Source organism: Ammospiza caudacuta, chromosome 28, assembly GCF_027887145.1.
Source record: "Ammospiza caudacuta isolate bAmmCau1 chromosome 28, bAmmCau1.pri, whole genome shotgun sequence".
In the NCBI taxonomy this organism is placed as follows: domain Eukaryota; kingdom Metazoa; phylum Chordata; class Aves; order Passeriformes; family Passerellidae; genus Ammospiza; species Ammospiza caudacuta.
In genome coordinates this window covers 1,980,441-2,005,141 of record NC_080620.1, presented here as the reverse complement: position 1 = coordinate 2,005,141, position 24,701 = coordinate 1,980,441, and the positions used below count along the sequence as shown (strand labels likewise).

Below are 24,701 nucleotides of genomic sequence, written 5' to 3'. Positions count from 1 at the left end.
AGTGCCACTGTCCATGGCACCAGCAGGGATGTAAAACAGCACTGGTCCCAGTACCAACCCCTGAGGACACTACTGGTCACTGCTCTCCATTTAGAGAGTGACCATCCAGCCAGTTATCCACCAAGTGAGCACCCAACAGGCTCCTGAGACATCTCCTGACCTTCCTCCACCCTTGGACACTCTCCTCTGAGCTGGGCACAGCAGCTGAACAGGCTGGAACTCAGCTCCATGGATGTGCTGTTTGGAGGAAACTCATCCTGATCCCACAGGGAAGTTCCCTCCATGGGTTTGAGAGGCAGAGGGGCTGTGCAGCCCCTGGAGCTCACTCCACCTGGGAGTCCACCAGCAACAGCTCCAGTCAGGGGAGATTCAAGCAAATCAACCAGGAGAGCAGAACATTCCTTATGGCAAGGGAAGGCTGGCTTGTTCTGGCCCCATTTCCTCAGGATCCCTCAGAAAACAGGAGTTTCACTGCTCTGAGGAACTCTAGGAACCTGGTGGAGATGGGAGTTCTGGATGTGAACATCTCATATCAGAGCTCTGAGAGCTGTGCCCACCCTGTCAGGATGGAGGGTGGGCTGCACTCCTCAGGATCCCTCAGAAAACAGGAGTTTCACTGCTCTGAGGAACTGTAGGAACCTGGTGGAGATGGGAGCTCTGGATGTGAACATCTCTGAGCTGTGCTGACCCTGTCAGGATGCACCACTCTGGGCACAGCACCTGTGGAGGAGCTGGAGCAGCAGGGCAAGGGGTGAAAGGGCCTTTATCCATCCCAAGAACTCCCTTAAAAACCAAGCAGTCCTGGAAGCAGCCACTTTCCCAGCAGTTTCTGCCAAGTGCAGCCACAAGAACATCAGAACATCAGAACACAGACTGGGTTCAGAAGCCTCCTCCTGCTCTCCAACCCTTTTTCCAGCCTCCAGCGAGGCAGGAGCCAGCACAGCTCTGTTTACTCCCCTTGCTCCTTTGTAGGTAGGATGGTGTTGGTGTCAGCACAACAGGAAGCTCCTGTTCAATAGTTTGTCACTGAAGTGCTGATGCAGGGCCATGGGGGAGCCCTGCCAGCACGTGTGGCTGCTCTGAGAGCTGGGGGAGCCTCAGAGCTCAGCTCAGGGACTCCAGAGCTCCTGGCTCTGCCACCCCTTCTGTGGTGATCTGGGTGTGCACTGAGCCCCTGGCCCTTCACATCCTGCCTGTTACACTGGGATAACTTCCCTGCATCCACCTCCTCCAGCTGAGATCCCTGGAGAGATGAAAACCTGGCTGCTTTTCAGCTTCTGAATGGTGCTGAGAGCTCAGCAAGCCCCCCCTGCCTGCTTCAAGGCATCTGCAGGGACAAGAACCAGGAGTGAAGGAACAGCTCCACCAGGCAGGAACAGCATCCTGTGAAACCCACCCAGCCCAGCTGAAGGAACAGCATCCTGTGAAACCCACCCAGCCCAGCTGAAGGAACAGCATCCTGTGAATCCCACCCAGCCCACCTGAAGGATCCTGTGAACCCCACCCAGCCCAGTTGTGCTGCTGCTGCCTGCACACAAACCAGGGAGTACCCAATGGTCACAAATCCCCTGTTTGGATCCCCACAGGGCAGCCCCCAGCCCACTCCCCTGCCCCTGCTGTGCCCCTCACCCCCAAACACAGACCCTGGGTCATCCATGCAGTGCCACCAGGCTGAGTCATTGATGACATGGCAGACACAGCTCTGTCACCACTGCCACTGCACCAGCAGTGTCTGAAGCACTGACAGTGCTGGCTGGTTTCCCTCTCAGCAAAAAAAAACCCCAGCATGGTTTCACTCTGATGCCCCAATATTTACAATTAAGAAATCTGCATGGGCAGTATGTCCAAATCATGCTTTTCTTCCATCCAAATTCTTTCTTGAAAAGAAGACAGGAATAAAGCTGAGGCTAATGTTTCTACCAGAATTTCTTCTAGTGCTCAGAAGCAAAAAAAAAAAAAAAAAAAAAAAAACCAACAACCCAACAGAAACAACCAACCCACAAAAACCCCGAACTGTGGCAGCAAAGCTTTTAATCCAACATGATCCCAGCATCCTTGTTCCAAACCTCTCCTCCCTTCCTGGCTTCACAGCTCTTTGCAGTGAGGAGAGAGGATCACACCCAGCTCCCAGAGTGGGCACAGGGCACCCTGGGCACCCCCAGCCCAGCCAGTGCCCCATGGGCAGGATCTGGCCCTCCCCTTGCGTGGCCCCAGGGATGGACACAGCCAACAACGCTCCCAGCACCAGAATTAAAACCATAAATCCACTCTCTGAGCAAACAATCAGACACACCATCACCTCCAGCCACACAGAACAAACACAAGTGACTGCAGCAAACGAGGCAGGAACGTGCTGAGCCTGGCAGAAGTTACCACATGCAGGTACTGCCCTGCTCCCAGCACCTCAGGGTTTCACCCACATATCCATCCCTGGCTCTCAGCCACATCCATAAAACATCCAATGCACAAAACCACGACGTAATAAATAAAATTAAGAAAATAATTTAAAAAATAATAAAGCATTTGGTTGTTTCCCTAGAGTTAAGCTGTGCTGTGAAGATGACAGATTTTTCTTTCTGGTTTCCTACTCCAGCTCTCATGTCTATTAAACTTTTCTCTAAATTAGAAATGTTCTCTTGTTACTGGCTATTCCCTTCCCCAGGAGACCTTTATCACACTGCGAACTCTGGTCAGCTCTAAACCTACAACAAATCAAGCTCCAAATTGTTTCAAAGTTATTTTCTCCTAGCCTCTGAACCCAAATATGGCTTTTTAATAGATTGCTATGAATTTTTTTTAATGTTTGTGCCACACCATTCCCTCTGGGAGGGAGCTAACAATGAAGAGAGCAGAGTTTCAACAAGGCAGCAGGGAAATGCTTCTGCTGAAGGGGTGTCCTGCTTCCCACTTTGGAGACTCCCCCACAAACAGATTCTCACAAAACACCAGTCATGATTTGTGTGTGGTTTCACAGAGATCTCTAAAGGACACCAGGTGATATTCAAACCCACCAGGCTGTCTTAAAAGCAAAATCTCAGCTGTTCCTCAAGCTCCAGCCCAAGCTCCTGCAGCCCAAGGGCTGGGAGTGCCCACAGACCTGGAGTGTCCCCTGTGCAAGGGAATGAAAACAAAACTCAAACTGTTCTCCAAATACAACAGAATTAAAAAGGAAGTAAAAGATGAGGGCAGATCACCAGTTTTCAGTTTCCAACAAAACCACAAGGCACCACTCAAGAGCTGGTGTGATTTCCCTAAATTGGTGAGATCTTAACCCAAAAAATTTCCTCCTCTGGAGATGAGCACAGATGGGCTGCACCAGCCCTGTGCCACAACACCCCTGGAGCAGCAGCTGGAGAATTTCACCCCAAACTCTCACCACAGCTCAGGGGGGATGAGGAGAATCCCTGCCTGGCAGCAGTGTGTGTGCACAGTGTCAGCTTTCCAGCAGCAGGTCAGCAGGAGTCATTTTGCACCCAAAAATATCTGAGGAGGAACCAGGCTCCTCTTCAGCCAACAGCACTGGGACTGTTGGAATATTTGCTCCCTGCACATATGAGCAGAAAGAAATCAATATGCCATGGACAGTCCAAGTGCAGAACTCAGATCCTCAACAGCCAAACCCAGATCTTCATGTTTTTGAAACCAGCCTACAGAGTAAAGACACTCCTAAATCTCTCAGCAGCCACAAAAAAACTCTCCTGAAGCATCTCCACTGTCATGAGCTGCCAGTTCACTCCCAGCCCAATGCACAATTTCACTCTTTTCCTTGGATCCTCATCCAAAGCAGCTACACCTGGATGGAAAATATTAAACTGTGCTCCACCAAGGAGCTGGAAATGCCACGTTGGAAATTTCAGCAGCAGCACAGGAACCAAGCAAAAAGCTGAAAATACTTCTCTAGGAAAAATAATAACAGTAAATACACACATGCTAAAATAAGACCAGATCTGAAAACTGGTCTGGAAATAACAAACCCAGCCCAAGTCAAACTTATCCATGAACCAAATGCCCAAGAGCATTGATTCACCTTTTTGGGTTCATCAGGCACAAATTTAAACTTCCAGCTGCAGAATTCATAACCAGAAAACACACTGAAGCTCTACAAGAAATGACTTGAAAGGAAGCAGCTTTTTGGTTGACTTTACAGACCCCACAAAAGGGGGGCTGTAAAGTCACTTTTTCTAATGTGACTGTGCCCAGCAAAGCCAGGGGCAGCCCTTTCCCAGTTGTTGGCCATGTCCATTTTGGGATGCATTCCTCATGTGGGATCCACTGCATAGAAAGAGGAGGAACCAAAGCACTGTGGGTGGTGGGAGTGCAAATCCCTGGCTGCAGGAGGGAGTCAGGGAACAACTGGTACCTGATTTCCACCTTCCCACCCAGCCCTGCCATGATGCCTCTGGGATGTCACCATCACCATCCCTTCTCCATGACCTGTATCAGCCATCCTCAGGGCTTCTGGGTCAGGAAAAGTTGTGGCATGGAGCTGGAGGATGTCAAGGTGAGCAAATGACCCAGCTCCAGCCCACTGCCTGTGCCAGCAGCACTCTGCTGTCCCTGCTCACAGGGGACAATTTCTGTCTGGGGAACTGCAACTTGCTGTGCTCTTACCATAAGAGGAAGGGCCCAGGGAGCAGGCAGGTAACCAGAGCAGGAAACCTCCTTCTGAACAACAATTTGGTTTCTGCCCATGCAGCAATTCTGCAGAATCTCTCACCAGTCCAGCGCAGAAAAGGCCAGTTAGGACGTCAGGTTGGTTTCGGTTTTACTAAGCCAGAGTTTGTAGCACCGGAAGAAAGGAAGTTCACTGTGGACAAAGCTGAGTCCCTGCCTGGGAGACCTTAAAAGGAGAGCAGAGTCCAGCTCCCAGTGCTCCATCCCTTCCCCTCTGCTCCAGTCCAGCTCCCAGTGCTCCATCCCTTCCCCTCTGCTCCAGCATTTCTGTGGGACACACGCAGCCACCCCAGCCAGGATGTGACGCTGCTCTGGAGCCCCTGCTTGCCATGGCAGGAGCTGGACACACTCAGGAATTCCTCACACAGCCCCTGACTCACTCAGCTCAGTGGTCTCAGCCCTCAGCCCCACACTCACCACATCAGGAGCTGGAATCACTCAGGCATTTTCAGGCATTTTCCACACAGCCCCTGACTCATCCAGGGGTCTCAGCCCTCAGCCCCCTGCTCGCCATGGCAGGAGCTGGACACACTCAGGCACTTCTCACATGGCCCCTGACAGTCCAGGGGTCTCAGCCCTCAGCCCCCTGCTCACCACAGCAGGAGCTGAACCCACTCAGGTATTCCTCACACAGCCCCTGATTCACTCTAATGGTCTCAGCCCCTCACTCACCATGGCAGGAGCTGGACCCACTCAGGCATTCCTCACACAGCCCCTGACTCAGCCCAGTGGTCTCAGCCTCTCACTCACCATGACAGGAGTTAGACCCACTTGGGCATTTTCAGGCATTCCTCACACAGCCCCTGACTCAGTTCAGGGGTCTCAGCCTTCAGCCCCCCACTCACCACATAAGGAGCTGGACCCACTCAGGCATTTTCAGGCGTTTTTCACACAGCCCCTGACTCAACCCCTGGTCCCAGCCCTCAGCCAGGTCTGGCAGCTCTGCCACGGGGTTTTCCATGTAAATGAAACAATGCACCCCCAATGCTGCAAGCTCCAGGGAGACACCGGATCCTAATTAAATCCATGCTGCTGCTGTTGGAAAACCCAGCTGCAGAGAGGAACCAGCTGCCTTCCAAAAGTCCACAGCAGTTGGCCAGCAGAAAGGTCTTTACCAGTCCCAGGGCTTCTGCTTCTCCTGCTCCCCCATCCATACATTTACCTTTACATTTTCCAACCAGTCCCATCCTGCCCAGTTCTTGTACAGACTCATTATCACAAGCATGTTCATCTTGGGAAGGAGCCAGCAAAGATTTCCTTTCTAGTCAAGATCCAACATTGCTTTTAATCCACTCGTGCCCAGAGCATAAAGCCCAAGATTCAGCTGCTCCACCAACACCAAATCTGAGAAGTTTTGGAGCAGAACAACCCAGGCAGATCTGACACACTGGGAAAGGGCAGGTCCCCAGTGCTCACCTCCTGCAAAACCCGAACTTTGCTTTCATGCCCGGTAACTCTCTGCAAAAGAGGCTTTGCCTGCAAGCAGGTGTCCAAAATCTGTATCCCAAATCAATGTGTGTGCTCACCCTGGGAAGCAGAGAAGCCCAAGGAGAGCTCCTGAGCACAGACTACAGAGCCCACAGCACCTTCAGGGCAGGCAGAACTACCCTGTACCTCAACCTCTGCCCCTGGATGCTGTGGGAAAAATACCCAAAGTCTTGACAGCTCATAAAAGGTTCCCTTTTCCTTCCCTGGGAGGTTGAATAAGAACATATCCAAGTGCCTGCATGCCCTGCAGGACCATGGGGATGCAGCCCAAGGGCAGCTAGATGATGAGGGATGGGAGCTGCATGAGCACAGCTGGAACAGGCATGGCTGAGCCCTCTCCATCCCCTGCTCCACAGAAGCTTCTAGAGCAGATTTAGCTTCAGATTCAGGTGGCAGCTCTAAGACTTCCCTGCAAAGCCTTTCTGTGAAAGGGATGATCCTACATGTGTCACAAACACACAAATTCATCACCACCACATCGCCAGTCTGGCCATGACAGTCACTGTGCTGGGCCACAAGAACCAGGCGAGAAAGCTCTGCATTCAGGTTTCTGAGCAGGCAAGTTCTTCTTCCACCTCCTCCCCAGAGCTTGCAGCCTGCCTCACAGTCATCAGGCAGTGGGAAAAAACAGCCTTCTAGACAAGTAGATAATTTTCACCCAGCAGCTGGGAGCAACAGCTTCCATTTCCATCTGAGGCTGGAACACCTCCTCCTGCACTGCTGTAGCCTGAAATAAGGTTAAGACCATCCTCTACACTGCTTCCCCAGCCCTGTCCCTGAATACTCCCACACACTGAAAGCCACACTTTTCATAAAAACAAGATGAAGTGCTGCCTTTCCCTCGATAAGGGATCTTAATGCATTTCCGGCAGCACGCCCGGGAATGGATGTGCAAGAAGAGCCATCAGCTCCCAGGGAGAACAGGAGAAGGCTCCCTCCCCACCTCCACTGCAGCCAGAGGTGTGCTGCACCTTTCCTGAGAGCTGAGAGCTGCCCTGGCTCCAGAGAGCTCCAGCATGGCCAGCCAAAGGACAAGGCTTGGGGACAACCTGCTGCAGGAGGATTTGACAGCACGCCCAGAGGAACAGCAGGTACAAACACAGGCAGGAAACATCAGAGGAAATGCCTCTGGCTCTGAATGGCCCAGCAAAGCAGAGAGGGGAACAGCAGCAGCTGGGAGGCCACAGTGTGTCCATCCAAGAGCTGATCCTGAGCCCAGCTGCTTCAGCATCTCCTGGGGACAGCGGGCACAGGGAGAACAGCACAGAACACTGTGACACACCTCACCAGGGCAGGAGGGACATCCACTTCCCAACACACTGGGATGGGCTTATTTCCCAGCCTGGCATCCAGGCCACTTGCTGCTAAACTTCAAGCTCTTCCCTCCCTCCACTGAATTTTCAGTAATACATGAGAGCACACACTTGTATTTAAACATTAGTGCCAAGTCAGATGGTTGAAACAGCAAACAAGCAGAGATCTCTGAATCCCAGTGCATCAAATGAGTTCTTCCCACCAAGCAGGGGGATGGGAAGGCATCCTGCCCTCCCTGCCCTGGGACAGACCAAACACCACCACAAATCCCATCACAAAGCCCCATCACACACACAGTGCTGTGTATGCTGCCATTACTTCTCTCCATGCACTGAAAGCAGAGCAGGGTCCACACTCTCCACTACAACCCACTGAGAAGGCACCACAGCAAAAGCTTCCTCCTTTATGTAACCACAGGCCTCTGAGGGCAGAAACTGAGGCAGGACATGACAGCAGCCATTCTCACAAGATGCCAGGAGGGGCTGCAGTGCCACTGTCACAAGCTACAGAGTCCCCAGCTGTGGCAGGCAGCCCTGGACCCTGAGCCATCAGTGCGGCCAGTGTGTGACACAACAGCTCCATGCTGACACAGCTTTATCAGCTCCTTTATCAATTCCCACGCATGGGGAAGCTGAGAGCAGCTCTCAGACATTGAGAAGGGGATCCCCTGCAGCCCCAACACCATGAGGTGAGGGGATCTCTGTCCCATGGGACTCCCTGGAGAAGCACTGCTGTCCCCAGCCACCCCCTCTCCCCGGGGAGCCGCCCCATCTCTGGAGGGGGACACTGCCCACGGGATGATCCAACCCTGTCACAGCAGGATGAGCCTCCAGAGGAGCCTCCAGAGCTGTTCTGGTGTGAGTCAGAGGATCTGAGCACATGGAGGGGTGGGATGTCCCCCCACACATTGTGGGAGAGCTCCTCGTGGGACAGCTCTGCTTCCAGAGCAGGAACCACTCTGGCATCCCACGGGCCAGGAGCAGCAGCAGGGAGGACACAGGGACATCCAAGTGCTGTCAGCTGCTGGGAGATGTGCAAGAGCTGAGGAAGAACATGAGCCATTCAAGGATGTCCTCAGAGATCCCTCATGTGTGTTCCTACTGGCACTGTGAGGGGATCAGTGGAAGGCAGGGTGATGGGATCAACAGTCGTTCTCCAAAGGAAAAGAGACATTTCCCAACACATCTCCCATAACAAAAGCAAACTTCTGGATGCCTATGTCTCCCTTCCCTTCTCTTCCTCCTCCAAGCCCAAGTTGGGTCTGAAAACCTTTCATGCACCTGGAGGAGATTTCCTCCCCACAGAGGAACTTGACTGAAACCAGCACAGGCAAGCCTGGCACTCTCCTCACAGAGTGGGACACCACAGTGACACACTCAGGACTTGCTCCCCCCACAGCCTTTGGAGCAGCTCCTAAATAAGCTCAGGAGCAGGAGAAGGGAACAGACTGCTGCCCTGACTCACACCACAGGCTCCCCACAGCACAAATCTGAACAGCACAGGGTATCCCAGCTCGCTCCCAACTTCCAGGGAGCAGCAGATCAGAATTTAGCAGAGCTAGAAGTGGTTTCATTTCCCTTCCCTGCAGCCTCTAATGAGCACAGAATGAGCAAAACCACTCCCTCCACTCTGTCTGCACGGCATCCTTGTGTGCAGGGCACAGGCAGGAGGGGAATCCCAACAAGGAATTGCACCAGCCTCACAATTCCTGTGCCAGGGACACAGGTGACGTTCACTCTTCTGGAAAGCACCATCTCTGGAGGGCAGGACATCCCCATGCCTCAGCTGCTGCCTTGCCTTATCTGAACCACAGCTTTCCAAGCAGCCATGCATGAGAAAACCCCCTCTGTTCCTGGAGAGTCCAGGCCACCAGGGAGAGCAGATGATGTCAGGGGTGGATGCTGCCACTGCAAATTCTTTACATGACACACAAGGTGGGACACCCCAGAAGAGATCCCATTTGCTCTCCTGTGTTGGCATCCACACCATATGGCTCCTGGGGTTGGACACACACCTCCTTCTCTCCCAGCAGGCTGGGAAACAATCCAAGCAGCAGCATCAGCCATCTTATCTTTCCAATGTCCCAGTCACAGGCTCCAGGGGCTTTCCAGACCAATGCTCCCCCGGCTCTCACTCTGCTCCTTGCAGCAGCTGCCTCAGAGTAGGTCACCAAGAAAGTGTCATTACAGAAGAGGGAACTGAGGCACAACACTGCCACATGTCACACAGAAAGCAGCGGCAGAAGAGGCAGAAAATCCCCAAAGTCCCCAAAGGCTGCTGTGCCCTCTGAGGTCACCTGCAGGGATGGTGGCCCAGACCATAGGTGTGTTCTCCAGGCAGGGCAGTAACCTGGCACAGGGCAGCGGTAACCTGGCACAGGGCAGCGGTAACCTGGCACAGGGCACAGCCCAGGAGTGGGTCAGAGGCCTGACCTGGAGATTGCCAGATTGGTTTCAGATTTTTTTCCTGGTTCACATTTCCAGGAGGTGGATGGAGCAGATGCCTGCAGCCAGCAACTCCCCTCCTGCTCCTTCTCCCAACCTGTGCCACACCTGAAGAGTGGCTGCCCTCCTGCCAGGGTAAGATGGACACCACCCAGCTCTGCCACTCCAGGGCTGTCACCACAGAGGTGTGGGAAAGGAGGGACACCCAATCCAACAGCTTGGGAGGGTGAGCCGTTCTGTGCCAAGCAGAGAACCAAGTGCAGAGCCAGGGAGGCACTGGGAGCACCCAAAAGCTCAGGCAGAAGAAGGTGCCACCCCTCAGTCCAGCAGCTCCAAGCAGCCCCAGTGAGGAGCTGGGAATTCTGTGTGGCAAAGCAACCAGCTCCTGACAGGAGAGCCAAAGCTCACCTGGGTGGCTTTGAGAAACCAGACAGCTTTAAGAAACCAGAGAAGCTGTCACCTTCATCAACACAGGCTGGATATCAACAGGAATTTCTTCTTAAAAAGGGTTGTTAAACATTGCAAGGGGCTGTCAGGGAGATGGTGAAGTTACCACCCTTGAAGGTATATAAGCAAAGACTGGACAGACTCAGTGCTCTGGGCTGAGTGACAGTATGGGGATTGGTCACAGGTTGGACTCCATTTCTGGGGTCTTTTCCAGCCTAAATGATTCTGGGATTCTGTGATCACTCCCATGGGCAAGAGCTGTGACACAGATTTGCCCAGCACCTCAAGCAGGGCTCCCTCCCAGCCCTGCCTGGGACAGGGGAGGAAGAGGCAGAGACAACACACAGCACTGGAGGAACGGAAACCACAGTTCCACCTCCCACCTCCAAGATGTGGGATACTCATCCCACAAGGAATGGGGGCAAGGGGCAAGTTGAATATTCTGGAAGTTGTTTTTAATGAGCCATGCACACCCCAGCTCCAGTTTAAAGGGGGGAACAGACCCACAAAGAGCCCAACTCAGCAGATTCAGAACAATTCCAGCCTGGCTGCCAAAGGCCTGAGCTGTGTGTGCCAGCAGGGTTCCCTGCTCCTCAGCCATCTGGGGACTGTCACTCTGCACAGATCTGCCTGGCCTCCTGTCATGTGTAGCACTCCCAACCCCTTTTCTGTCAGCAGGATCTGGGTTGGCAGAAACACTTTTAATTGTAGGATTTTTTTTTCCCTTAACCCATATCCTCTTGACAGAACCAGGTTAGGAAGCAGCTGCACTGGCAGATCTGGGGGGGCCTTTTGCAAAGCAAGGCAGGGAAAAAAAGGGGTGCCTGGATCAGTTATCCCTTCAATCACCAAACTACAGTTAATCACAGCTTCCCACCTCTCCTGAGGTCACACAGAAAGGGGGAGCACCACCAGCTCAGCTAGAGCAGGTCCCTTGTCCTGGAGATCCCAGAGCAGGGTGGGTGGAAGGGATGTCATTCCCACTGGTGACAAGGGCTGTTTCCATTTCTGGGTGGCAGAGCTGCAGCTCTGCCCAGCTGAGCTGTCCCACATTTTTCCCTCTGCTTTCTTCCCAAGGCTGCTCCAAGCCCCATATATTTCCCCTCAAATGACTGCCAAACCATACAGATTTGGGGGGACAAGAGGGGAGGGAAGGGTGAGCATCCAGTGGGGCAAACTGGGGAACCTCTCCCCAAAGAACTGTCAGATTCCCTGCTGCAGAGGAGCAGGAGCTGATTTGCTGCTTCCCTGGCTCCCAGCTCTCCTCCCCAGCAGGGACAGCACTCCAGGGCCACAGGCAGAACCCACAGCACAGACCATGAGGAGAAAAGAGCAGCACCATGCAATTAATGTTTCCTGCAGAATAACTGGGGCAGAGGGATGCTCTGTGCCATGACAGCATCCATCAGCTTCCCTGCAAGAGCCAGCAGCACCGTGAGGGAAGCAGGGAGTGATCCATGAGTTCATCTTCCCACCCCCTCTACTACAGGACCATCAGCAGCTCAATCCTTTCCAGCTTCCCCTGCAGCCTCTCAAAGGTGTGGAGGTGACCTGCTTATTTCACAGATGGGCATGGAAGCATCTGTGATCTCAGAGAAAAAAAGAGGATAGAGAACAGAGATTCACAACTAACTGGAGACTAACTGGGACAAATTCCTAAAGCCCAGCAAGCACCCCAGCCTGCTGCCTTGCAGGGAGGGATGAGTTTCAAAACAAGGAGCAGAGACCTACATCCCACTGCTGGTCACAGCACAAGCTGTGCAGGATCTTTTCACTCCTCCATCCCTCACACAGAGGATCAGCCTCACAGCCCTTTATTAAGCATTGGGACAGTTTTGTGGATTAAGGATTTGGTCAGGTTTGCACCAAGCTCCACATCAGAAAGGCACATTCCAAAGGGTTTTTTCTCATCTTCCCTCGCCCCCCACCTGTGTATTTTGCAAGGATGAGAAGGCCAGGACTGAACAGGAAGAGCACAGGACTGACACAGCTGAAGAGGTGCTGCTGTGCACTGGGAATCTTTCAAGGGGTTCATCCCAAAGATTCTCTCAAACAGCTACACCCTTGCTGGTTCCTCCCTTCCCCTTACCTGCTTCTTTCAACCCTACACAAAGGGCTTGATTTATAAAATCAGAGGGATCATTGCCATGAAGGGACATGTAGGATACACCCCCAGGAGGACCCATTTCATCCTGCTGCTATTAATACCTGGAACATTATTTGCACAAACAGACTGTCCTTTCTCCCTCATTTCTGGGCTCTCACTTCTCTGGTTTGTCCCAGAAATCCCAGCCAACACACGTTCACCCTTCTCTAGTACACACTTCCATCCAAAACCCCAAATTCTCCTGGTTTTTTGGAGTTAATTACTCATGTTTCTAGTCTACATCACCTCTTTCAACCCCTGCAGACAGGATACAGCTCCCCTGGCTCCCTCATTCATTAAGCAGCCAATTTGTGGGCCTAAACCCATCAACTCTCATTATGGAAAGAGACCAAGACTTCCCACAGCTGCCCAGCATCCCACTATCCTCCAAGCTGGATGGGGCTCTCACTCCTCTTTGCTTCCCCAGCACCAAAGCTGGGACTAAGAGCCAGACTGGGCTTGGCTCAGCTTCAGGCTGGGCCTAAGGGTTGGTTGCAAGGTCTTTGCCACACTGGCACAAAGAAGTTCCCAAACTTTCAGAGCTGTGCTGAGCCACAAAACAGCCTCACATGCCTTTGGTTTTGCTTCAAGAGGAAACATGTTTTCTCTGTATCCAGGCCTAAAACAGTCAAACCCAGCCAAAACCATCCAATGAACAGCACAGAGCATGACAAGTCAGGGCAGAGGGTAACCATGGAGCTAAGGAAGCTCAGACTTCCCAGGCAGACCCAGAACTCCTCACCTGCCCTGTGAGCAGAGAGGGGCTGGGAAGGGAATCAGGCTCCTGTCAATCCCTGTGTCCCACACACCACAACCAGCCTGAGGTGCCACCAAACCCTGACCTGAATTCTGACATCCACCAGCACACAGCCCTGGGAGAAACGTGGGACAAGCTCAGCACTGAACCAGCAGCAAGCTATACCTGGTTGTGGGGGCACTCTGTGAGAAGGATCCCACAGGGAGGTGAAGGATCCCACAGGGAGGTGAAGGATCCCAATGAAAGGTGAAGGATCCCAATGAAAGGTGAAGGATCCCAATGAAAGGTGAAGGATCCCAATGAAAGGTGAAGGATCCCAATGAAAGGTGAGAAGACATGAACACCCCACTCAAGCCAGCCCAGGGAATGGAAATCCTGCCATTAGCAGGATCCACTGCAGAGGATTTCACAGCTGATGAACCCTTGCCACCACAGAGCACAGCAAAAGCAGCAAGGCATTTCTTTTCTGATAAGCTGCTTTTATCAGCAAGTTCAGCCTGGCTGCCCACAGCAGCAGCTCCCAGCCTGTGCCTTTAAATCCCCTTGGCAGGCAGGACTGGGCTGAGGGAGCAGACACGCCCTGAGCTCCAGCACACAAACATTTCCTCCCAGCCATTCCACACCAGGGCTCAGCCAGAGCTGCTCCTACCTGCCAGGGCCCTGCCAGGGGAACACAGGCTGTGTGTGCCACACACACCTGGACATGCACAGGCTTCTACTCATTTCCTGAATCCCTCCTGCTTCCCCACCAGCTCTGGACATTCTTCCCTCAAACTTCTTCCTTAAGGCAAATATTTGGAGTCTAACAGGCATTCCTCATGGAAGGCACAAGTTAAATATTGGCCCTAAAACAACAACAAGTGCCTTTCAATGATTCTGGCTGGAGAAGCACCGCTCTGGACTTTGATTTCTGGCTCTGAACGAAAATAGGAGCAAAGCACTGAGTGTGACACTCTTCTCCTGGGAGCAGTCAGATTTCAGGCTCTGCAGGTGCCCTGCCAGGACCACAACCAGCAGTGGGAACTGTCCCTGCTTGTGCTTTCTCACACCTCAGGTGTCTGCTGTCACCCAGCCAAGGCTGCTGCAGTGCATCCTCTGCACCGGGCACAGCACCAGCCTGAGCCTCATCTCCAGCTCTGTGATTTTATATCCTCAGAGAGACACTGGAGAAGACCTGCTGGGAACCATGGGTGCCACCCAGGGCATTTGCACACCTTGTGCTGCCTGCCTGTGGCTGCACCAGCAGCATTCCCAAAGGTGCCCACCTCTCCATGCAGCCATGCCCAGCTCCTCAGTGCAGAGGATGCTCCAGGCTGTTCCTGCTCTGCAGGCAGCCCAGCCCCTCACACACGTGCTGGCTCTTGTGAGAAAACATCCCAGCAAGGCAGGAGAGCAGTCAGAGAGATGGCAGCACGGTAAAAGGGAGACGGAAGGGTGAGAAGGAAAAAGAAACGTGCACTGAGGTCAGGACACCTGAAGCCTGGCAGCACTCAGGTCCTGGGATGTCATGGGCACTTCCCACATGGATCAGGGGAGCAGAGCTGAGCCCTGCAGAGCCAGGTTTGCTGCACCCCAGAGCAGCTCTGTGATGTCCAGATGCTGCTGATGATCCAAGCCTGAGCTTGGCTGCTCCATCAGCCCCGGTGCAGGCAGGTCCCAGAGAGCCCCTGGAAAAACCAACCCAAACCAGAGTCTGCTCCAAAAACAACACCTCAACAGTTACCCTGAGAAAGGTTAAATGGCACAGATGTGGTACACACTCACACTCAGAGGGTTTGCTCTATATCCTGCTAAATTCAGCACGGGGTGTGTTGAACGAGTTTCCCTTTCATTCCCCTGTAAGCCCAGGAGCTCTTGCTGAGCTCTGTCAGCTCTGAGCAGGCCTGGGAGCAGGAGAGGGACTAAGCAGTGGAAAGCTGCTCCTGGCAACATCCCCATGGTTGGGGGAGATGGAGATCTCTGCTATGCTGGAATTCCTCTCTAATTCCTTCCCAAGACACTTATGATGGCACTTCAAGCTGGGGAATCTGCTGGGGGTTCTGACAAGCTCTCAGGGAGATCCCCTGATGAGACAGACACCCCTCAGCAAACAGTGTGGCTTTAAAACCAGCTGCAAGTCACCCTGGAGGAAATGTTAAAGCTCTGAGCACTTCCCATTCCCTCCCCAGCCACCAAAGCCCATGGAGGGACGAGCTGCAGCAAGTTTGAGCAGGAATTCCCAAGGCTCAAGGCAGAGACCAGCCTGTACCTGTGAGCACCAACACCTCCTCATCCCCCAGCACACTGACCCTGCACTCCCAGAGCCAAGTGCTGCTCTTCACTCTGAGCAGCCCCTTCCAACACAGGGACCCCACCTGTGCCCCCAGAGTCCTTCCTGAACATTCCCTGTGCCTGGCACCACCAGCACAGGGACCCCACCTGTGCCCCCAGAGTCCTTCCTGAACATTCCCTGTGCCTGGCACCACCAGCACAGGGACCCCACCTGTGCCCCCAGAGTCCTTCCTGAACATTCCCTGTGCCTGGCACCACCAGCACAGGGACCCCACCTGTGCCCCCAGAGTCCTTCCTGAACATTCCCTGTGCCTGGCACCACCAGCACAGAGACCCCAGCTCTGCTCCCAGAGTCCTTCCTAAGCATTCCCTGGATTTGGCACCACCAGCACAGGGACCCCACCTGTGCTCCCAACACCTGATCCTTCCTGAACATTCCCTGTACCTGGCACCACCAGCACAGAGACCCCACCTCTGCTCCCAAGAGTCCTTCCTGAACATTCCCTGTACCTGGCACCACCAGCACAGAGACCCCACCTGTGCCCCCAGAGTCCTTCCTGAACATTCCCTGTGCCTGGCACCACCAAAACCAGACTGACTCAAATCAGCACTGCCTTGGGATGAGAGGAATTGGCAGAGCTGGGGGCGAGGGGATTCCAGAAAAGCCTCAGCTTGCCCCTCGCCCACACACACGGCACAGAAGTTGCTGGAAAGCACCATCCTCTCCCCACATCAAACCAGGGAAACCAAGCAGAGTATAAACTTCATCACTGCCAACAGTCCCTGCTAAAAAAAGGATAAGAGAAAAAAGGGTTTTTTGCTTTGTTGTTTGTACCTCGGTGCTACCTCAAAAGCAGTGAGATTTTTTACCTGAAAACATTGGGCAAGGACAGAGTCTGCAAGAATGGAGCTTTTGTAGCACAAACACAGCTCTGTTGGGGTTTAAATTAGATTTCCACTGACCTTTTTGAGCCCATCGTTCAGCCACCCACACCAAGCAGCCCCTCTTAGCAAGACTGTGCAGCCCCCAGCCAGGGAAGAGGAACAAACCCCCAGAGACTTGGCTGTGCTCCCAGGGAACCCCCACAGCCCTCCCAGCACCGCTCCTGCTGCACAAACTGCTCAGCTGCAGGGCTGCAAAGCTCCTCCAAAGGAAAGCTGCACAAAATCCAAGCTCAAGCTCAACCTTAACCCCTGTTTATTAACTTAAGAACATCCCTGACAGGGTGACAAAGCCCGTGCATCACCTGCAAACTCATTCACCACTGGGAAAGCAAAGGCCAGCCCTGCCTCATTAAAAAGCATTACATAACATTAAGTAACAAAGGGCTACAGGACATTCTTTGCTCGGTGGACATGTAGAAATGAATGACTCAAAAATTAACGCTCCTTCCCTCCAGACTCCAGCACCCTGGGAGGCCAAGAGCACCTTATTTCCAAGGCAACAGTGCCTTGCCTCATCCCAAATCCTGCTCTCACATCCAACTTACTGCCACCCCTGCCCTGCAGACACTGCACAACACACAGCAGTGCCCAGCTCTGGTTCAGAGCAGTCCCCAGGCACCAGGGGATGTGTTTGTGCTGCTGTGGCACTGGGACCCTTCCCCAGCCTGGGGTCGGCTCAGCTGGACCCTGCTGGGCAGGATTTTGGGTTTCCTCCATGTCACTATCTCAGTGCAAGCCTTTCACAGACAGAGCACTTGGTTTCACTGTCACCACAAGGCCTCAAGAGCTGTGTTTCCCACGAGTGAGGAGGATTCTGCTGTGATGTTTCAAGTGCCAGGGGCCTGATGCAGTGGGGAGGCAGGTGACAGCAGGGCATTGCTTGGAAAGTCCACTGCCACCAACCTTCTAGCACAACTGACTCCATAAACACTGGGAGATTCTCCTGGACACACAAAACTTCTATCCACCATCTCACTGGAGCCAAAAAAGCCAATTTAAACTCTTTACAGAACTAATTGAATTCCTGATGCAGTGGGGAGGCAGGTGACAGCAGGGCACTGCTTGGAAAGGCCACTGCCACCACCCCCCCAGCAGAACAGACCCCCTAGCACTGGGAGATCCTCCTGGAGACACAGAACTCCTATCCACCATCTCACTGGAGCCAAAAAAGCCAATTTAAACTCTTTACAGAACTAATTGAATTCCTGTGGTGCAGGAGCAAACCCTCCTTACTGTGGGCGGTGGGTGAAACCAGAGACTTCCTGCTCCCTGTAGCATTTTGAACCACCCTGCAAAGCCTTACCTAGAAGTTTCAGCTTACCTGAAGAGCCATTTCCTACACCACACAGGCTGATGGTGGGTGCTGATCTGCTGCTGCACGCTCTGAAGGCAGTGAGCGGAAGGCAGAGAGATGTTCTGTGGTTTTACAGCCCCTGCACCATCTCCCTCCTGGCTGAGGGCTGTGAGTGGGGGGCTCACAGCTCTGAGCATCACAGAAACCTCACAGGGTGGGACAGACAAGGCAGGGGTGTGCTGAAACACCTCAGAATGGAATCACAGAATGGTCTGGGTTGGAAGGGAGCCTACAGCTCACCCAGTTCCACCCCCTAATCCTTTGCACTACTCCAGGGTGGCTCCTTTGATCCAACCTGGCCTTGGAACTTCCAGGGTCAGCCACAGCTGCTCTGGGCAACCTGAGCCAGGGCCTCACCACTGCCACAAGCAGGAATTTCTTCCCAATATCCATCTAACCCTGCCCTGTGTCAGGGGAAGCCATTCCTCCTCGTCCTGTCACGCCAGTTCCTGGTGCTTTTTCCAAGGCAGTTATTAGAAATAATGCATCAATGTAACAGGCAAGGGAGGGGCTGCCCACAGGAAGGGCTGCAGGGCTACAGCCTGGGCAGGAATTTAGAGTTCTTCAGGAGGAGGAGGGCAGCTGGTGTGAATCAGGGAGTCTGACACAGGAGCCTGAAGCTCCACACTCAGCTACCCCAGCAGAAAATCACCTTTTTACCTCCCTCACAACCAAAGCTGCTGCTCCTCTATAGCAATGAATCTCCCAGAGACAGCAACTGGCAGCAGGAAGTAGAAGCAGCCTCTCACGAAACCCCAAAACCATTCACAGAGCTTTTCTGACAGGAAGATGACTTGTCCTCCTGCAGAACCCCAGAGCTGCTGGGACCTGCTCTCCCTCCCAGCTCACAGGTACAGCTGGACAGAAGCAGACTCCAGGTCACACCATGTCTGGGCCGAGGAAGGAGGCTCAGGTTCACAGCTCCTCACTGCACCCACAAGGAGCCACGTCTGCCCAGGCACAGCCCAATTACAGGGCTGTGGGCAGAGCTGTTCCCAAAGGCTCTCAGCAAAAAGGCAAACACACGCAGGAAGCTCCTGTGCTGGCACCCAAGTGCGTCCCTGCTCAGCAGCACAAGGGAATGCTCTGACTCCTCAAAGTGCAGTGGGCAGTCCCAGGAGCAGCACAGGGCAAACCAGGCCGCTGCCCTCTGCTACCAAACCCTGCAGAGCCAGGGGAGGGTCTCCACCCCAGCCCAGGGGCTGCAGCTCTCCTGCTCACCCCACCACAGCACATCAGGGCTTGCTGCTCACCCGAGGCTTCCTCGGCCCTCCCTTCAGCGCCTGTGGAGCTGCAGTTCCTGTCTGAAGGCAGAGATAAACAGCTTCCTACCCACCCTGGGCTTGCAAGGGCCAGGCACACACCTGGAGGCACAGCCAAGCACAGGAGCGCTGCTCCAGCACAGCTCATCCCAGCTAGGAAACAACAGGGAAGGGGTTGGGTAGGGGGAGACAGCTCCAGAGCACAGCCAGGCCGAGCCCAGCAGAGAGGTTTATTGGCAGCTGCTCTCAGACGTTGTTGTGTCTTCCAGCCCAGAGGGGCTGGAGGGGGGGAGGAACCACTGATTGTCCACGAGCACAGCCCTCATGTCACTCCCATTGATCCGCTGAGTCACTCCCGAATGAACAGTTTTGACAACAGCCTGGGCTGCACAGGAGCTCTGACACGGAATACAAAACGAGGGGCACGGTGAGGAGGCTGCTCTGAGAGCGGCACCAGGAACCTGCTGAGCCACCGGGGCCAGAAGCTGCACCCAGAGCAAGGGCAGAGCTCACAGCTCCAGCCAGGGAAGCTGCTGGGGGCAGAGAACACAGCTCCAGCCAGGAAAACTGCTGGACATGGAGCACACAGCTCCATCCTGCACCCAGCTCCCATCCACAGCACCCAGGGAAGCTCCTGGACACCGTCTCTGCCCTGCAAACCACACCAGCTGCACCATGTGGATGCAGGAGCAAACAAAGCAGCTGCTGCTTAGGCAAAGGAGCGACACAAGTGATTTTAAAGTGATTTATAAGGCCTCACAGAGGAGATCAAACCCTAAACCACCTCTCCAGGCTCAGGGATCTGAGCACCCCTTCCAGATCTCACGTTCCCACAGACCTGAGCATGTTGGTGGTGTTGGACCAGGCAGCACCACAACCCTTCCAGCACCCCAGAGCTGCTCAGGAGTGATAAAACACTGACCAAACAACGTCCCTATCTGCACCGTACCAAATGAAAGCAAAACCAACAAATCTTTGGCAAGTTCCTCACAGCAGCCAAGCCTATCCTGCCACGGCAAAGGCTCCCCATGGAGGCCTCCTGCCCTAATTTGCAGCAATTCTTTGTCAGACCACTGGCAAACACCAAACGTTTGCTCCAATCTGTTACATAAGGCCCAGTTTTCAAACCTGTGTGCTGGCCGCGGGGATATGGGGGCACACAGTGTGTGGCAGCCTGGCTGGCAGGTGAACTCACACACCCCTCAGAACGCACTTCCACACCTCCAACCACTTGTTGTGTGGAAGGAAAACAAACAGATAAGTTAAGGAGGCAACTTCCAAAGGTTTTACACACCTTTCAACCCGGGTCCAGGCTAACTTGAACTGTTTGGAACTGACTGATATCACGGCAACTCAAAAGGCGTTTGTAAAACTTTGCTTTTTAACTTTAAAATACACCAAACACGGCAAGTCCTCACGCTGCCCAGCACACAAAAGAAAAGGCACCTTCCTGACCATCCCCACAACTTCCCGTTGTTTGCTGCCCGAGATGCAGAGCCCTGGCTCGGCTCCCTCCTGCCAGCCAGCCACAGGAGCCACGGGCCTCGGGCAGAGCCTCCTCATTTGCAAACCTCCAACAGCTCAAATCGGCTCCTGTCTGCTGGGGGCAGGAGGAGGAGGGCACTTTTCCCTTTCCTCGCTTTCATCCTCACCCGCTTCGCTGAGGAAAAAAAAGCCGTTTGAAATACCAGCTTCAGTACGGTCCTTTCCCCAAATAAACACTTCCCAAGCCCTCCGGAGGGAGGAAAGCCACATACAAAGGAGCCAACACGCTGCGAGGCTGGGGCAGGCTGCGGGGACACGGCGGGGCCCATCCGACCCCATCCCCGCCGCCCGCCCGGCCTCGGGGGCACCGGGGGCTCGCAGCCCTTCCCGGGGCCACAGAACCGGCACGGCCGGGAGGGACGGGGCGAGGCGGCCCTGGGCCCTCACACCGGCCCGGCCTGACCCCAGCGCGGCCCCAGAGCCTCCCCAGCCCCCGATGCCAACGTGACCCCCACAGCCCCCGACTGTCCCCAGGCCCACACCGACCCCTCCTCAGCCCCACCGCCCGGCGACCTCTCCATGCCGAGCCGGGGCCTCTCCCGGCACCCCCGCGACCCCCGGAGCCCCCTCCTCTTTCCCGGCCCCTCCCGCCGTTCAACTCCCCCCCGCCACCGCCCCGGCCCCGCCGCCCCCGCCCGCGGCGCCGCCCGGCCCGGCCGCCCCTCCCCGGTGCCGGCCGAGCGGAGCCGAGGCCGCAGGGCCCCCGCCGTCCCCCGGTGCTCCCCCGGTGTTACCTCGGCGGTCCCTCAGCGCCGGGCGGCGGCGCCGCTGCCCCGCGGCCGCTCCCCCATGGCGGCGCCCCCGGCCCGGCCCCGCTCGCCTCCCCTCCGCCGCTGCGCCAACGGCGTACGGCCCGCGCTGCGCCAACGGCGTAAGAGCCGCGGCGCGCCCGTGCGCGCCCGCGCGCCAGCGGCGCAAAAGCGCTTGGTGAATACGGGCGGCGGGGCGGAGCGCGGCGCAAGCGCAGCGGGCGCGAGGGTGGCGGCGCAGCGGCGCTGGCGTAGGGCGCGTTCGGGAATAGCGGCCGGCAGGCGGCGGCTTTGCGGCTGTGCGGCAGCGCCGCGCGCTTTACGGCAGCTCCGGTTAACCCCGCGCTGCCTGGCGCCGCTGTCGGGACCGGCGCCGCTGTCGCGACAGGGCCCGCGCTGCCTCAGCGCCCTGCGGGGATGGAGGGCGCGGCACTCACACGGGGAGCACACCGCGCTGTAGGAGACCCTGTAGGGTCCGGCCCCACTGGTGGATGTGGCTCCGGTGTGGGTTATCGCGATGCCGTCGCGATATGGATCCCACCGTGCAGGCGGGGCACGGGCCTGTTGCAGGGAGCGGCATGGGGGGTATGGACCCCGTTATAGGACAGGCCCTGGTATGTGAGTGAGCCCCGGAACGGAGTACAGCCCTGCTTTGGGGTACAGACCCTTTTTGGGGTAAAACCACCGTTTTGGGGTAAAGCCCCTGTTTTAAGGTACATCCCTGTTTTGGGGTAAAGCTCCTGTTTTGGGGTACAGCCCTGGTTTGGGGTAAAGCCCTGTTTTGGGTAGAGCCCTGGTTTGGGGTAAAGCCCTGTTTTGAGGTAAAGTTCTCGTTTTGGGGTACAGCCCTGGTTTGGGGTAAAGCCCCTCGTTTGGGATAAAGCCTTTGTTTTGGGGTACGGCCCCTCTTTTAAGGTACATCCCTGTCTTGGGAGAAAGCCTCTGTTTTGGGGCAAAGTTCATGTTTTAAGGTACATCCCTATTTTGGGGTAAAGCTTCTGTTTTGGGGTACAGCCCTGCTTTGGGGTACAACCCATGTATTGATGTAAAGCCCCTGTTTTGGGGTACAACTGTATTTGGGGCCACAGCCCTTCTTCGGGGCACAGCCTTGTTTTGGGGTAAAGCCACTATTTTGGGGTACAGCCCCTGTGTTTGGATACAGACCTTGCTCTGGGGCACAGCCCTATTTTGGGGCACAGCCCCTCTTTGGGGCACAGCCCTGTTTTGGGGTACAGACCCTGTCTTGGGGTAAAGCCTTTGTTTTGGGGCACAGCCCCTGTATTTGGATAGAGACCTTGCTCTGGGGTACAGCCCCTCTTTGGGGCACAGCCCTGTTTTGGGGCACAGCCCCTGTGTTTGGATACAGCCCCTCTTTGGGGTCCAGCCCCTTTTTGGGGCACATTTCCCTCATCCCCACACCCATCCCCACCCCAGGCCCTCTGGGGCAGCCTCGGGACGGGCACTGGGGCCGTGCAGAGGGGGCACAGCTGTGGCACCCACCCCGTGGGGACAGAGGGTGGCATTTTACAGCATTGTCACCTCTTTGGGGCCATCAGCCCCCAGCAAGGCCACTCTGAGGGAAACAGAGGCACTGCCTTGCAGGGAACAGAGCTCCAGGACTGGGATCTGCTGGGACAGTGTGGGGGTTTTAGTTTGAACTGGGCAGAAATACTAATTTTATGTAATTTTGGTGTGCTAATTGGAGATTTCCTTGATTTTGAGATTTTTTTTTGAGGTGTCCTGAGCAGGGACACAGATCCCACTGCCACCTCCTGAAACCTTTAATTTTCTTCTGATTGCTCACCTGGGGACAAACACTCCATCCTCCATCCCAGTGCCCCTCAGTGAAGGAGGGCACAGCCAGAGCATCATTTCCTTCTCACCCCTTTTCTCTCAACCCCCAATTTGAGGCTTTCAGGGTAAGGTTGGAAGGAGGGGACACCCCTGCACAGCCCTGCTGGTCACATCTTCACCATAGCATGGAGCAGATGCACCCCAAAAGTATTTTCAGGCAATGGGTGAATGAATTTGTGTGGGTTTGGGGAACAGCACCACCCCAAGTACCCATTTCAGCATTTCCAACTGCTTGAGTTGGTTCTTTTCTCCTGTCACAGAAATGTTCCAGGGAAAAGCTCTCCCCACAATGTTTGGCTGCAGGACTTTTCCCTGTGGGTGTTTGCTCCTACCAAAAAAAGCTGATTTTAGAGCATCAGGAAAATTCTGAATGTGTGAATTCCAGCTGCTCCCATCCTGTTCCTGTGTTGTGGCCTGGCTCAGGAGGGTGCTGGAGTGCTGTGATACATGTCCTGCCCCTGGAGAGGACAAAATCACCCCTGGAGAGGGTAAAATCACCCCTGGAGAGGGTAAAATCACCCCTGGAGAGGATAAAATCATCCCTTGAGAGGACAAAATCACCCTGGAGAAAATAAAATCACCCCTAGGGAAGATAAAATCACCCCTGGAGAGCATAAAATCACCTGTGAGGAGGATAAAATCACCCTGAGGAAGATAAAATCACCTCTGGAGAGGATAAAACCACCCCTGGAGAGGATAAAATCACCTGGGAAGGATAAAATCACCTCTGAGAAGGATAAAATCTAAAATCACCCCCGAGGAGGATAAAATCACCCCTGGAGAGGGTAAAATCACCTGTGAGGAGGATAAAATCACCCCAAGGAAGATCAAATCACCCCGAGGAAGATAAAATCACCCCTGGAGAGGATAAAATTACTCCTGGAGATGACAAAATCACCCCTGGAGAGGATAAATCACCACTAGAAAGGATAAAATCACCCCTGGAGAGGATAAAATCACTCCTGAGGAAGATAAAACACCCCTGGAGAGGGTAAAATCACCCCTGGAGAGGAAAAAATCACCCCTGGAGAGGATAAAATCTAAAATCACTCCCAATAGGATAAAATCACCCCTGGAGAGGATAAAATCACCCCCAAGGAGGATAAAATCACCCCTGGAAAGGGTAAACCCCCCCTGGGACCCTCCCTTTCCTATCTGCCCCATCCCACTCCCCAATTCTGCAATTTTGTGGTGATTTCACACACTTTGAGAACTCCCAAGTTGCTCAGGCATTTGGCTGGAGAACTGAACCACCCTCTGGAGCAGGAGAGGGGGGAAGAAGAGAGTTTGGATTTTATTTCAAGGCAGATCTCCAGCAGGGAGCACACGCTGTGCCAAAGGCCTGCAGAGACACGAGCAGCTCATGCCACAGAACCAGCACAGGGAGCAGGAAAATCCAGGGAATTTCTGGTGGGAAATCATCCAGCCAGGAGCCCTGGCCCTCTCCACAC

At 54.5% G+C, this 24,701-nt stretch overlaps 1 protein-coding gene across 1 annotated transcript in view; it reads right to left on the bottom strand.

The window, feature by feature from the left end:
* CSNK1G2 (casein kinase 1 gamma 2) overlaps window positions 1–21,530 on the bottom strand; it is a 42,683-nt gene extending 21,153 nt beyond the window's left edge. Inside the window, exon 1 of the mRNA XM_058821234.1 lies at window positions 21,382–21,530. The gene's annotated coding sequence lies outside the window, so the exon portion shown is untranslated. The remainder of the gene's footprint in view (window positions 1–21,381) is intronic.
* Between the last annotated feature and the right edge of the window lie 3,171 nt (window positions 21,531–24,701).